This window comes from Melozone crissalis, unplaced genomic scaffold (genome assembly GCF_028551555.1).
Source record: "Melozone crissalis strain CALT ecotype California unplaced genomic scaffold, PUWL_Pcris_2 ptg000192l_1, whole genome shotgun sequence".
Classification (NCBI taxonomy): Eukaryota; Metazoa; Chordata; class Aves; order Passeriformes; family Passerellidae; genus Melozone; species Melozone crissalis.
In genome coordinates this window covers 2085675-2100515 of record NW_026535957.1, presented here as the reverse complement: position 1 = coordinate 2100515, position 14841 = coordinate 2085675, and positions in this window count along the sequence as shown.

Sequence of the window (14841 nt, the reverse complement as noted above, 5' to 3'; positions counted from 1 at the left end):
CTGTTGGAGAGGTGAACGTGATTCTGTCAAAGCAGTGATGCTGTAGAAGGGTCTGGCCTTCCTCTGGAGGTCCACTGGTGGTTCTGGAGCTCTTGTCCTCTGGGAATCCAGTAGGCAAGCTGCTCCTGGTTGCAGCAAGGCTCAGCTTATATCCAGGCAGGAATGCTTGGATCCTCCCCCTGGGCGGAGCATCCCACAAAGGGATAATGGAATTTTATCAGTCCTGCAGTGACACTCAATGGCCCATTAGCCCAAGATATCTCCCCTGGAGGGCGTTGTCAGGGCTGAGTCATGGAAGAGATAAAGAATACTGCCCCACCTGTTTCTAACAGTGGAGATGGTGATTGAAAACATGCATTTGGTTACATCTTGCATTGCAACCTGAAACAGTGGGGTAATCCCTGCTCAGGGGGGTGAACACCACCCCCCTTACCCAAACTGGCTCAGGTGTAAAACCCCCACACACAGGGGACAATATCACACTTGCCCTGCTCCAGGGGAGGTCTCTGTCCCTTGTCACTCATCTTTTCTCTTTCTTTCCATCTCTCTACCTCACATTTACTGTTCAATAAAAACCATTTTGGATTTGGTGTCGTTAGCACCTTATTTGGGGCAGAGGAATCTCTCTAACAATTTGCATAACCAGACTGTGACATTATTTTTGCACAGTGTGTTTAGGCGCTGTTCTCTGACTCCAAGTGCCTTTGACAACAGCATGGCTCCCTCCACTGACGAGGTTGTGGTTCTCTCTGGAAGAACTCTTGGAAACTTGGACACAGTCTCTCCTTCCTCCTGCGGAGCTTATGGAGCTTATAAAAGTTTTTTTTCTTTATGGGAGAAATGATGAGGAAAATGGCTTTTATGGCTGGCCAGTGTAAAGAAAATAATTTGCTGCCTTTCCTTATAAAGTTGTTAAAATCACTGGAGGAAACGGAGCAAATCTTACCAGTGAGACTGACAAGGTTCATTCACCCCATGGTGAGGAATGCAAGGCAGCTAAAAGTCCCAGAAGAAGCCCAGCTCAAGTAGATAAATTTCCGAATAAGTCCTGACTTCCCAGGCTTGGGGGCTTTACCAAATGTGACAATCATTTTTCTCTTTATCCCTGTCACCTTTGTTACTGCTACACACAGCTTTCCATTCCTTTTAATAATCTGTATTGGGCCAAATTTCCACTTTCCTTTTATTGAAACCTGCCAGCAGCTTAGCTGGAGCTGTGCAGGAAGCAATGAATATTGGAATTGCCACTTCACTGCTTGGATTGTCAGTTTATTCATGTTTGGGATTTGTTTGCACTTTCATCACAAGTTACTTGTGGGAAGACTATATATTCTTCACAGTGATTTTGCAGAGTCAAATTTGATCTCTGCCAAGTTTATTTTGTCCAGTGCCCAGAGGATGCTCAAGGGGTCTCTGTGCCTCTCGCACTGGGGGATGCTTGGGAGGGGTTTGGCGGGGGGGGGGTTTCCTCTCCCTGTCAGCCCAGACTCTTCCCCAGGGGGTTTCCCTGTCCCTGTCACCCCAGGCCATTCCCCAGGGGGTCTCCATAATTTTCACCCAGGAAATGCCTGGGGGGTTTCCCTCCCTCTCACCCCTGTGCCAGGGGGTGCTTGGGGCAGTCTCTGTCCCTCTCAGCCCAGGGGATGCTCAGGGGTCTCTGTCCCCTCATCCTGGGGGATGCTTGGGGAGTCTCCATCCCTCTGGCCTCAGGCAATGCCTGTGCAGGGCTGGGGACCAGGGGCTCTGTGTCCCTCTCACCGCTGAGGGTGCTCGGGGCTGGGGGGACTCTCCGACCTTCTCACACCTGGGGAGGCCGGGGGGGTCTCTGTCCCTCTCAGCCCTGGTGTGACCCCACCCAAACATCATCGGGGTCACAGGGACAGAGACACCCCCAAACCCCCAGAAGGGCTGAACCTGGGATTTGGTTTGGGGCTGAGGATTTTGGAAGGGGCTGGAATTGGGGCTGGGCTTGGAGTTGGGGCTGAGGTTTGGATTAGTGCTGGGATTGGGGTTAAGGCTAGACATGGGATTGGCTTTAGGGCTGGGGTAGGGATTGGGTCTGGGGATAGATGAGTTTGGGACTGGGATGAGAATAAATACAAAACTGTGAGTGTGTCTAAACATGGAGTGAGACTGAGACCACTATCAGGGTCAGGTTTGGGATTGAGCTCACCCAGAGCGGGACAGGGGGGATGTCACAGTGGGAAGGTTTGGGGAAAATCCTGGTTTGGGGAAAAACAAGGTGTGAATGCCTTGGGCTGCGGACTCCTCCAACCCATGTCCATTTCTAGAAGTCACCTGATGTCCAAAACTCAAGAGTGAATTAAAAAAAGCCACCAGGAGTTTCCCATTTCCAGTCTCATCCCTCTTGGGTTATGCTTGCTCCCCCATCTCAGGGCTGCTGGGGATTCCATCGGTCCTGGGGATCCCTCCTCTCCAGGGTCCTGCTTTTGGATTCTGGGAGGTTCTGGGGTCCCAAGGTCCCCCTCTCCAGCCTCCCCTCAGTCCAGCCACTTGGGGTTCCCCTTTCTTTCCACCACCCTGTCCTAGTTTAAGGCAAAATCGGTTGAAACCCTCCAAAAGGAGTTTCCTCTAGAATGCCGATTCAGCAGCCCCACCCTCAGCCAGTCCGGGAAAATATTTCCGGGGAGAAAAGTGGAAAAAAACTTTATTCTACAGGCAAAGCATTCACCAGCACAAAAAATTGAACAATATTAAGCAAGGAAAACTCCTGCTGCTCCAAAATAGATGACAAACTCTGAAAGTCCCTCCTTGAGTTGTAGCTCTGTGCACTCAGTGTCTTATCAGTGCCTTATCAGTCTCTATCAGTCTATTACCAGCCTCTTATCAGTCCATCCAGCGCTGGAAATGCCTCAGCCCAGGCCCGTCCCAGTGGGCTTCACGGAGGAGCTGCCGGTGGTGTTCTGGGTGTTCAATCCAGAGCAGATTTAAACAGCTCCAAAGAAAAAGAAAAACCACAGTCCAGGGAACTTCTCTGCCTCAGCGAGCTAAAAACTAACTAAAAGCAAAGGAGAGCTCTGTCCTGCTCTCTGTCCATCCAGCAGCTGGAATGTAGAGGAGTGAGTACAGTTTCTGAAAACAAACTGCGGCTTCTTCCTCCTCCCCTTCGCTCTCAGAACCAGCCTTAAAGGTGCAGAACTCATTTCTGGGCTAAACAGACCGATGGGGTACGAGCATCATGAAGTCACCCCAGGACACGCCCCTGTCAGGGTCAGGAGGTCCCGTCCCCGCCTCATCTCCGGGCTGCCGGGGGTGCCCCAGCTCCGGTATCGCCCCTTCCCCTCTCCCCGCTCCGGGGGTCCCCCGTTCCACAGCCCCGGCTCGCACGGGGATCCCCAAAACCAATGTCCCGCCCCGTCGGTACCGGGCCATCCTCACGTGGACCCCTCGGGACCCTCCCGAGGGGCGATCGCGGCTCCTCTCCCCACGAAAAAGCTCCTCTTAGGGAGCCCGGAGATACCCGGGGCTCGAGTCTGGGATCTGCCGGCTCCGAACACTCTCCAAAAAATCCTCCTGGAGACCCCTGCCTGGAGCCGGGTCGAGCTCGGCCTCCGCCCTCACCTGCGGCTCGGGGCTGGGGGCGATGCTCCCGGGGCAGGGGGTGCTGCAGGCTCGGCGTGCGGGCGCTGCGAGCGCCGCGATTCTCCCGCTCCCGCTCCCGCTTCTGCTCCTCCTCTCCCTCCTCTTCCTCCCGCATTTCCTCCGCTGCCAGCCCGGACCCCCCTTTCGCACCGCTCTGCCCCGCGGCCCCGCAGCACCGGCTGCTGGGTGGGGGAGCCCCCGATCGGCCCCAGGGCTGGGCAGGGGGCTCGGGGACCCCCCCGGGGCGGATCCGTCCCCCGGCCCGAGCCCCAAATTCCGCTCCGGGGCCGCCGGGCTCTGCGGGTCCGCCTGGCAACCGGTGAGTCATCGAAGAGAAAAGCTCTGGTTGGCTGGAAATTGTTTACCGCGTCCTCTGATTGGCTGGAATTGTAAAAGGCGCTACGCCCGGCGGGTGTCCCTGGGAGCTGCGGAGTCCAGGCGGGAACCTTTTCCCATTTCTTTCTGTTCTCTGAGACCTCTTCCGGATTTCTTTCTCTCCCTTTCTCCTCCCCATTTCTTGTTCCGTTCAGTCCACGTTCAATAATCGTCGGTTGCGTTCCCACGCTCTCATTCGCTCCTTCACTGGGGCAGAGGCGTCTGTCCCTCGCGGGGTCGTAATCCATGGACAGGGTCCCTTCCCACCCCAGTCCCTGGAAAATTTCCATCAAAGCCACCTTTGCTGTGTGCTCTGGGAGCCCACAGAGCTGCTGGACCTTCTCCCCTTGGGAGAGAAGCTCCTTGGGAGGCACGGCAGGAGCAGCACCCTGGGAGCCTCGGGAATGCCCCTCTGGGATCCACGGCACACACTGCCAGGGTCTGGAATTCCAGTTCTCCGCTATGAAAAGATGTTCCTGCCCTTGAGGGCAAAGCTGTCAAGAAGGAGCCAAAAGCCAAGTGGAGCAAGATCTTACAGTGGCATTTCACTGCGAGCCTTCAAAACTTCCCCCATGGTTGTTGTAGCTCCTGAATTGGGAATTAAATCCGGGCACGGTCTTTGGTGAGCTGCCCTGCGTCAAGGGAGACACTGAGAGAAACAGAGCAGACAAAGAGAGGCAGGAGAGAAAGGAGGGCACAAACACAATCAGCTGAGAAGGTGGCACTCTGAAAACAGACCAAAACTGACCTAAAAGTAATATAACAGAAAGAAATAATTTTGCACCTTTTATTTACTATCAAAATACAATTTCTTCCCCTTCTCACAAACCTCTTGCCAGTGTCATTCAGCAGGGCTGTCAGAAAGTCCTTCATTCTGGGTGGATGTTCCAGGCTGCAGCCACAAGGAAAGAGGGAATGGGGATTTTCCTGCTCCTGGGGAGTTTGACATCCTCAGCTGAGGAGAGGAGGAGGCACCAGAAGAAAAGGGCAGCTGGACTTCACCCTTCCACAGGAAAAACGGGGCGAGAGAATCTCTCATCCTGTCTGCTGCTGCTCCCACAGGGATGTGAGGGCTGATCCCAGAGCCCCAAGGGTCACAGTCAGGGCTGCCCTCAGGGAATGCTCGCCTGGTATTGAGGGGCAGTGTGGGAGCACCTGGATCTTGGGGCACCCAGCTGCTCCCCATGTTTGGAGGTGCCTGAGGAGGGCTGGAACAACGCCAGGGACATCCTGCAGTGACATCCCCCCTGTCCTGCCCTGGGTGAGCTCAGTCCCAAACCTGACCCTGATCCTGGTCTCAATCTCACTCCACGTATAGACACACTCACAGTTCTGTATTTAATCACATCCCAATTCCAAACTTGTCTAGCCCCAGACACAATCCCAACCCCAGCCCAAAGCCAATCCCATGTCCAGCCTTAACCCCAATCCCAGCTCTAATCCAAACCTCAGCCCCAACTCCAAGCCCAGCCCCAATTCCAGCCCCTTCCAAAATCCTCAGCCCCAAAACAAATCCCAGGTTCAGCCCTTCTGGGGGTTTGGGGGTGTCTCTGTCCCTCTGACCCCGATGATGTTTGGGTGGGGTCACAGCAGGGCTGAGAGGGACAGAGACCCCCCCGACCTCCGCAGGTGTGAGAAGGTCAGAGAGCCCCCCCAGCCCCGAGCACCCTCAGCGGTGAGAGGGACACAGAGCCCCTGGTCCCCAGCCCTGCACAGGCATTGCCTGAGGCCAGAGGGATGGAGACCCCCCAAGCATCCCCCAGGGTGAGGGGACAGAGACCCCCGAGCATCCCCTGCGCTGAAAGGGACAGAGACTGCCCCGAGCACCCCCTGGCACAGGGGTGAGAGGGAGGGAAACCCCCCAGGCATTCCCTGGGGTGAAAATGATGGAGACCCCCTACGCAATGGCCTGGGGTGACAGGGACAGGGACAGCCCCTGGGCAATGGCCTGGGGTGACAGGGACAGGGACAGCCCCTGGGCAATGGCCTGGGGTGACAGGGACAGGGACAACCCCCCCAAATCCCTGCCAAGCATCCCCCAGGGCGAGAGGCACAGAGACCCCTCGAGCATCCCCTGGGCACTGGACAAAATAATTTGGCAGAAATCAAACTTTACTCTGCATAAATCACTTTGATGAATATTTGATTTTCCCACAAGTCAGATGTGATGACAAACAAATCGCAAACATTAATAAATTGACAGTACAAGCAATTTTGTGGCAATTCCAAGTTCCACTGGTTCCTGCACAGCTCCAGCTCAGCTGCTAGCACATTCTGATAAAAGTGTAAATTCAGCCCAATACAGATGTCATTAAAAGGAAAGTAAACTCTTTGTAGCTGTCACAAAGGTGACAGGGATGAAGAGAAAAATGATTCTCACATTTCACAAAGCACTCAAGCCTGGGAATTCAGGAGTTATTTGGGAATTTAGCTACTTGAGCTGAGCTTCTTGTAGGACTATTAGCAGCCTTGTGTTCCTCACCATGGGGTGAATGAACCTTGTCAGTCTCGCTGGTATCATTTGCTCCCTTTCCTCCTGTGATTTTAAAAAACATTTCAAGGAAGGATGTCACAGACATTTTTCATAAAATCCTCTCTTTTAGGATTTGTCCTTTCTGGGAAGCTGGGGCCCCAGAAGAAAAATGCAAACAATAATTATCTGCTGATGTGGAATGTAACAGGAGCATCTGTGATTGGTCTTCTGTGAGTGTTTGGATTTGCTGACCACTCACGGGAGAGTTGGTCCTTGCTTTCTGCTGGACACAGAACTTGGTTATTCATTCTTTTCTTTCTATTCTTAGCTTAGCAAGCCTCTGCAACTTTTCTCTTTATTCCTTTTAGTATAGTTATAATGTATTATATATCATATATCAATAAATCCAGCCTTCTGATCATGAACCAAGATTCTCGTCCACTTCTCTTACCCTGAAGACCTTCATCAGGTCGCTGTAATAGAAGGACAACAAAATATTTTCTTTACACTCCGGGCCCACAAAGGCGATTTACCTCATCAGTTCTCCCATAAGTCACTCAGAGGAAGCTGCAGCCCAGTTTCAAAGAGTTCCTCCAGAGAGAACCACAACCTCCTCAGAGAAGGGAACCATGCTGTTGCCAAAGGCACTTGGGGTCAGAGAACAGTGCCTAAACTCACTGTGCCAAAAGAATTTCACAGTCTGGTGAGTCTGGTTAAGAAAAGTGTAAGAGAGATTCCTCTGCCCCAATTAAGGTGATAATGAGACCAAACCCAAAATGAATTTTATTGAACAGTAAATGGGATAGAAAAGGGGGGACAGGAAGGGAATGACAGGAAAAAGAGCCCTCCCCTGGGGCAGGGTAAGTGTGAAATTGTCCCCTGTGTGTGTTTGCCCTTCCCAGAGTGGGGGTTTTACAGCTGAGCCAGTTTGGGTAAGGGGGGTGGTGTTCACCACCTGAGCAGGGATTACCCCACTGTTTCAGGTTGCCATGCAAGATGTAACAAATGCATGTTTTCAATACCCACCTTCATCAACTGCTATAAACAGGTGGGGCAGTGTTCTTCATCTCTTCCATGACTCACCCCTGGTAACGCCCTCCAGGGGAGATATCTCCTGTGAATGGGCCATTGAGTGTCACTGCAGGACTGATAAAATCCCATCATGCCATTGTGGGATGCTCCGCCCAGGGGGAGGATCCAAGCATTCCTACCTGGATATAAGCTGAGCCTTGCCTACACCAGGAGCAGCTTGCCTACTGGATTCCCAGAGGACAAGAGCTCCATAACCACCACTGGACCTTCAGAGGAAGACCAGACCCTTCTACAGCATCACTTCTTGGACAGAATCACGGTGATCACTCCAACAGGACTGCAGCCACCATTTACTGGGACTGCTGCCACCACCCTGACCAACAGGGTGTCAGGTTATATCCTGACTCTGTCAGTTTAAGGCAGTGTTTCTGTATCATTGCCTTGATCTTAGTTTTCTTTTAAATTGTAATTCTGGTTTAGACCCTCCCTAGGTTTGCCTTCAAACCAGTACAAAAGACAATGTGCGCACTCTTTGTTTTCTTCCCAGAACAGGATTTCCCATTCCCAAACCTTGATTGGATGGAGAAGGAGGCTGTGAGGAAGAGGAAGGAGCCCCGGGACACCCAGATAGGTGAGGAGGAAGTCAGTTCCTATTTCCCCCTCTCTCCTGCTCCATCTTCCAGCCCAGCACAGCCCCTGGCTGCAGGACAACCCTGCTGCCAACCCCGTCCTGCTGGGGATGCACTGGGGGAATCTCCTTCCCCTTCCCTCTGGCATGGAGGCAAATCCCATCCTGTCCTTGTCCTTCCTTCCCCAGGGAAGGAACTGAGGATGGAGACCAGGGAGGAAAAATCTGCATGGCAGAACCTCGTGAAAGAGGTTGTTTTGAGTGATTCTAACACACAGGAATCCAACAGGGAAGAAAAACCTCAGACATCCCCCATGAGGAGGAGCTCCAAACCCAGCCCAGGGTGCTCTGAAGAAGAAAGAGCCACCCTGAGCCAGGAAGGTGGACAGAGCTTCAGCCAGAGTTCAGAGCTGGTGGTCCATGAGCAGCTTAATGATGGGGAGAAGCCCCACAAGTGCTTGCAGTGTGGGAAGAGCTTCAGGCAGAGCAACCACCTGATCAGCCACCAGATGATCCACACTGGGGAATGGGCCTATGAGTGTGGGGAATGTGGGAAGGGCTTCAGCTACAGATCCAACCTTGTGACACACCTATGAATCCACACTGGGGAGAGGCCCTACCAGTGCACCACATGTGGGAAGAGGTTTCAGACCAGCTCACATCTCCTCCGCCACCAGCGGATTCACACAGATGAGAGGCCCTTCCACTGCCCTGAGTGTGGGAAGGGCTTCAAGCACAACTTCACCCTCATCATCCACCGGCGCATCCACACAGGGGAGAGGCCCTATGAGTGTCCCCCGTGTGGGAAGAGCTTCATCACCAGCTCTAACTTGGCCAGACACCAATGGAGCCACCAGTAAGGGAAGCCCTGCAAATGCCATAAATGCAGGAACAGCTTTATGTACCACTCCAGCTTCATCCCCCATGGGAGAACCCACATTGGGAAGATCCCTGGTGATCCATGTTCCCCATGATCCATGCTGGGAAGACACCTGTCCCGTTTCCTGCCTCTACCAGTATCATGATGTGGCATTGAAAAACATGAGGGTCTTGCCATGGCTGTGTCATTACATTCACTCCCACCTCAGAACATTTCCAGGTGCAGAAAAGGGACTCTCTCTCCCCCTGAGAAGAAGGGTGTCCTTTCCAGACAGGGGAAATTGTGGCCAGGAAGACCCAGTGAGTTGTGTTTTAGTTTTCCCTGTAAACAGTTTCATTTATCCCTTCTGTTATCAATATTGCTTCTGTTCTCTTTGTTCCTTACCTCGTTTCTGTTCCCAAAAAATTGTTCTTATCCCAGCCTGGGACCTTTGCCTTTTGTGCTTTCCAGGGGAGGCGGGAGGGCAGCGAGGGCAGCGAGGTTTTAGCAGGAGCAGGAAATTGGGGAATCCCATTCCTGAACCCCGGCCCATGGAAACCGAGCATCCCAGCTGGTCCCAGCCCTGGTGGCCATGGCAACAGCCCTGGGAGCCATGGCTACAGCCCTGGGAGTGGGTCCCTGGCTGGGGCTGTGGGAACCTCTTCCCTCTGGTGCCCAGGGACAGGAGTGGAGGGAACGGCTGCAGCTGAGTCGGGGCAGGCTCAGGTTGGATGTCAGGAAAAGGTTTTTGCCCAGAGGCTGCTGGGGCCCTGCCCAGGCTCCCCAGGGAAGGGTCCCAGCTCCAGGGCTCTCTGAGCTGCAGCAGCGTTTGGACAGTGTGGCCAGGCCCAGGCTGGCATTGTTGGGGTGTCCTGTGCAGGGCCAGCAGTTGGACTGGAGGATCCTGATGGGTCCCTCCCAGCTCAGCCAATTCTGTGGTTCTGGGATCCCGTGAGCCTGGGGATGGGGGCTGCCAATGGTTGCCATGGCAACGGGCTGTGGCTGCAGGCCTGAGCTGGTGTCCATGGCAACCACCCCTGGCATGAGGTCTCCATGGAGCTGCCATAGAAACTGACCATAGCAACAGGGGGTTGGGGATTGTTACCATTGAAGCTGACCATAGCAACAGGGAGGTGGGGATGGTTGCCCTGGAAACTGACCATAGCAACAGGGCCCTGGTGATGGTGTCCATGCAATGGTGATGGTTGCCCGTGGCAGTGCTGCCATTCTCTGCTGGGGCACTCGGGGCTCTGGCTGAGCAGCAAAGGTCACCCTGAGCCAGGACCTTTCCTTGCCTGCAGCAAAGCCTCGGCACGCAAAGCCCTTCCTGGGGCTGAGCCCTGTGCCAGGAGGGATTGTGCCAGCGGAGCTCACCCAATATTCCTTCTCCCAGACAGCTTTAGGACACGCAACACGGAGAAGCCAGAGCCCACTCTCAGCTCTGCATAGTCCCCCAGCAGAATCCTGAGTTTGAAGCAGCCTGGGAACAGGGTTTAGTGTCAGGGGAGGGGAACTCAGAGCCCTTTTCTGCCCTGTGGGCTGGGGCTCTGCATTTCCAACGGCCCGGCAGATGCCAAAGGGGCCTTTTTGGCTCAGCTGAGAACAGTTCTGCTGAGAGCCTGTCCTAAACCTGCTTCTCCTGCAAATGTGCCCAATGAACCCCCATTTTTTGCAGCCTGTGGTCTTGTGTGGGTACAGGTGTGACAAGTGAAGGATGGAACAGCTCTGCTGGGGGGAGTTCTCTTGTTCTTGTTTTTTTTGGGTTTTTTTTGTTTGTTTGGATTGGTTTTTTGTTCTTTGTTTTGATTTGCTTGTTTGCTTTTTGGATTTTGGGATTTTTTCTCGGTTGCTTTTTTGTTCTTGGTATTTTTTTCTTGTTTAGGTGATGGTTTTGGTTTTTTTTTGGTATGGTTTAGTTTGGTTTTTCATTAGTTTTCTTTGTTTTTTTGCTTTCTTTTTTAATGAACTCCCCCTGTCAGCTTTGAGCAGAGTTCTGTGACTGTGTCTGACACTTGTCTGTGGCACTGTGCAGTGGCCATGGGGACCTTCCCCGAGGTGTGTGCAGAGGAATCCACATCAGCCCAGGCCGGGGTGGGCAGTGGCCACTCAGTTCCATGGACTGGACGCAGCTCTGGATGCTTCCCTTGGAGCGACTGCAGGGAGGGAACACTGGGGCTGTCACCACTGGGGTGTCACACACAGGAACGCTGGGGCTGTCACCGCTGGGGTGTTACACACAGGGCAACACTGGGGCTGTCACCGCTGGGGTGTTACACACAGGGCAACGCTGGGGCTGCCTCGCTCCTGCCCTGTCCCACCCAGCTCTGCCAGCGCCTCGAGGAGGCACAAAGGCTGAGCCAAAGGGTGAGAATTGCACAAGGGGCTGGGCAGGCAGGGGCCCATTGGGATCAGCCAGTCCAGCCCCCGGCCCTGCACAGACCCCCCAACAATTGCAGCCTGAGCACCCTGGGAGCGGTGTCCAAAGGCCTCTGGAGCTCTGGCAGCCTCGGGGCTGTGCCCATTCCCTGGGGAGCCTGGACAGTTCCCGAGCCCCCTCTGGGGGAAGAAGCTTTTGCTGATCCCCAGCCCAGCCCTGCCCTGGCCCAGCTCCAGCCGTTCCCTTGGGTCCTGTCCCTGCTCACCTGGGCAGAGATCAGAGAAGCTGCCCAGAGAAGCTGTGGCTGCCCCTGGATTCCTGGCAGTGTCCAAGGCCAGGTTGGACAGAGCTTGGAGCAGCTTGGGATAATGGAAGGTGTCCCTGCCCATGGAAGGGGGTGGAATGAGATGAACTTTAAGGTCTCTTTCAAGCCAAGCCATTCTGTGATTCTGTGATTTTGGGAGAGATGCTGAGGTTCTGGCTCAGCTTTATCTCACCAATTGTCTGGACCCAGCAGCAGCCATGGGTGGGATCATCTCCTCCTTCCTCTCCCTGTGGCTGGAACCCACCCAAGGGCAGCAACTGAACAATGTCCCTCATGGGCAGTGAGTGCCAGAAAGGGACATTGCTCCCTGGGGAAATACAATGTCCTTGGACTTCAGCAGAGCATTGAAATGGGCCCCCTCAAGCACCTCAGCACCACTGCAATCTCCTCTTTTTGCACTCAACCCAGGTCTCCCAGAGCAGCTGCAGAGGAGTCGCTGTCAGGACGAGGGATGTTTATCAAAGGTTGATGTAGATCAGAACAAGCTCTGGCACCATTCCACATTTTTGTTTGTCACTGGGAAATAAATGCAGATGTCCCCATGCCACAAACTCAGTCCCCCCATGGTTCCTGTGTTCGGTTTTGCCTCCTGATATGGAGACACAGGAGCTCTCCCAGCTGGACAGGGTGTCAGGAATCTCTTGCTGAGTTTGACACCCTTGGAGAGGGTGAACAAGGAGTTTCCTTGCTGCAGAACACTGTGTGGGTTTTGGAAACAGGCCAGACCTGGAGAAGGCTCCTTCTACAAGCCCTCAGCACCCGGCAATCCCACGTCTTTATTTGTGTGACTGTCTTGTCAGGGCAGAGAGAGGGGAGAGAGGAGCCTCCTTGGGGCAGGGAGAGGAGGCAGAGACACCAAAAGCAGGAGTCCCAAAGGAATCTGGGCACATCTGGATCCAATGGCTGCAGTAGGTGTGCTATTCCTAAATCCAGTTTGGGAGAGCCACGGCCGTGTTGCTGTGTAAGCTCTGAGGTATCTGATGGTGGGAGAGGCTCAGGTTTGTCCTGTTTGCATCCCCGGTTCTTGCAGAGGCGCTGTCAAACAGCGCCAGGGGATGCTCCTGGCACTGACCCTGGCACGGCTCAGGGCTCAGCTTTCCTCCATCAATCCCACTTCAGAGCTTCACTCTGGTGGGGAGGTGTCAGTGGGTGAGGAGCAGCACAATCCAGAGAATTGGAGGATGGTTTTGTGTTGGTAATTCTGGGAATGGGTTTCTCTGGCAGGATGCTGGATACCAGGGATTTCTGCCCTCCCTTCTCAGGAGAGTTTGGGTTTCTCCTGTCAGTGCTGTTCCACAGCTCCCACCATCCCTACTCCTTTCATTGACACTTCCCCAGCTTCCCAGTGGCCTTTCTGAGGATAAAGAAAGGAACGTCCGTGGTGGCACCCATTGGCTGCCTGGGACTCCAGCTGTTCCTGGAGCTGCAGCATGTCCAGCACAGCTGCTCTCAGTGGGGCTGGGCCTTGGTTCAGGTCCCACAGTCCCTGTCAGTGCCCACTCCCCACTGGGCTCACGCTCTGGCCGTGTGGGGCTGCTGAAGGCTCAGCGGCTCTAGCTGAGCACTCCCAGCTCTGCAGCTCCTGACTCATCCCAGGGATGGGGTCCCGCAGCCCCGGTCGGGGCCGTGTTGCCCACAGGGCCCTGGTTTGGGGTGGCCATGGGTACCTGCTGTTCCTCCTCCCTCAGCAGCCCCACAGCAGAAGGGTGCCCAGGCAAGGGATTCAGCTGTGCCATTCCCTTTGTCTCCGCAGCAGCTCTCCCAAAAGTCCTTTGGGCTCCCTGAAATCCTGTCTCCTGAGGTGATCCATGCCAGGGAGTCCCAGGGCCTCTGGGCCAGTCCCAGTGGGTGTTTTTGCCATTCCCAGTCGTGGTCACTTCAGCTGCTGATGTGCTCAGGCCTGAGTAGCAGCCCTCAGCCAGAGCTAGCTTACAGGACAAACCCTGGGCATTATGTGACTGACACCATCAGTTTTCGTTGGCTAAAAATAGATGACCCAGATGCTTCTGCCAGCAGTTTAACACCAAACCAGCTGCTTTGGAGACTTTCACATAATCTTGTGTAGTTACCTGCAAGAAAGGTATAATTTAAATAAATTTTCCCAACTGACATGAATAGAGGCTTGTAGGATATTTTAGGGGAAACCCTCCAAACTGAGGATTGGGCTCCGGCCAAGCCCTGGCCTGTTCTGCTCAGGAAAAATGCCACGAGACCCAGGAATTTACGTGTGTCCTAGGGTGACATTATGATGCTTGTATCCTCAGTCGTTGTTTGGTTTATGCTGGATATTATGTTCTGTTCATTCAAAACTGGCTCTGAAGAGCAAAGCTTTTGCAGGGCACGGAGGTTCAGGGACAACACACCATGACCAACATGATCCAGTGAAGCCAAATCTATTGTCCCTAAAAAGATTCTGTTTATAATAAATCTTTACTGTCTACGTGCCTCTAGCTAAGACATGGTTGGTTAATCCTGGCTGTTCACACGTCTTATATCAGAATGCTGATTGGATCACCTGATTTTTCACGCATTTTGCTGGGGTCGTCTGGCCCACCCATGACTTTCCCAAGCTTGCTGACAAACTTGCTGAGTCCTGATGATTCTTCTTCTTGTATCTCTTTCAAGGATATACCGACCCCATTTCTGAATATGTCCATAATTCATTCCTTGTGTACGTGACCATTGTCCATTAGTACAAGCAGGCTGGATTGGACATCGGATGAATATGTCTATTGTCTAACAAAACCTCCTCAATCTGCAAAAATCTCTCAACAGTCCCTGGTTTTGTTTTTGCACAAGCCAGACTGTTTTAAAAGCATGGTCAATTACTTTCTGCACACAGCATAGCAAGCAAGGCACAATAAGCAGAATTGAAAAAAGAATACAAAGCCAATAATACGTAGAATTATTTTTTAATTACAAGGCCAAGAATTCCTAATACCGAAGCATACTAAGTCCTTGAGCCAGTCTGTTATTCACCAGGATTTTAGCCACTCATCAAAAGAATTCTAAACAACTGTCAGCTTTTTCATATTTTCCTTAAGGAATGACAGTTTCTTGTGAATAGATTCAGAGTGGTCAGAGAGATTCAAGCAACACATCCCTTCAAAATCTTCACACCCATCTCCTTGTGCTAGCAACAATAAATCTATGGCAGCCCTATCCTGTA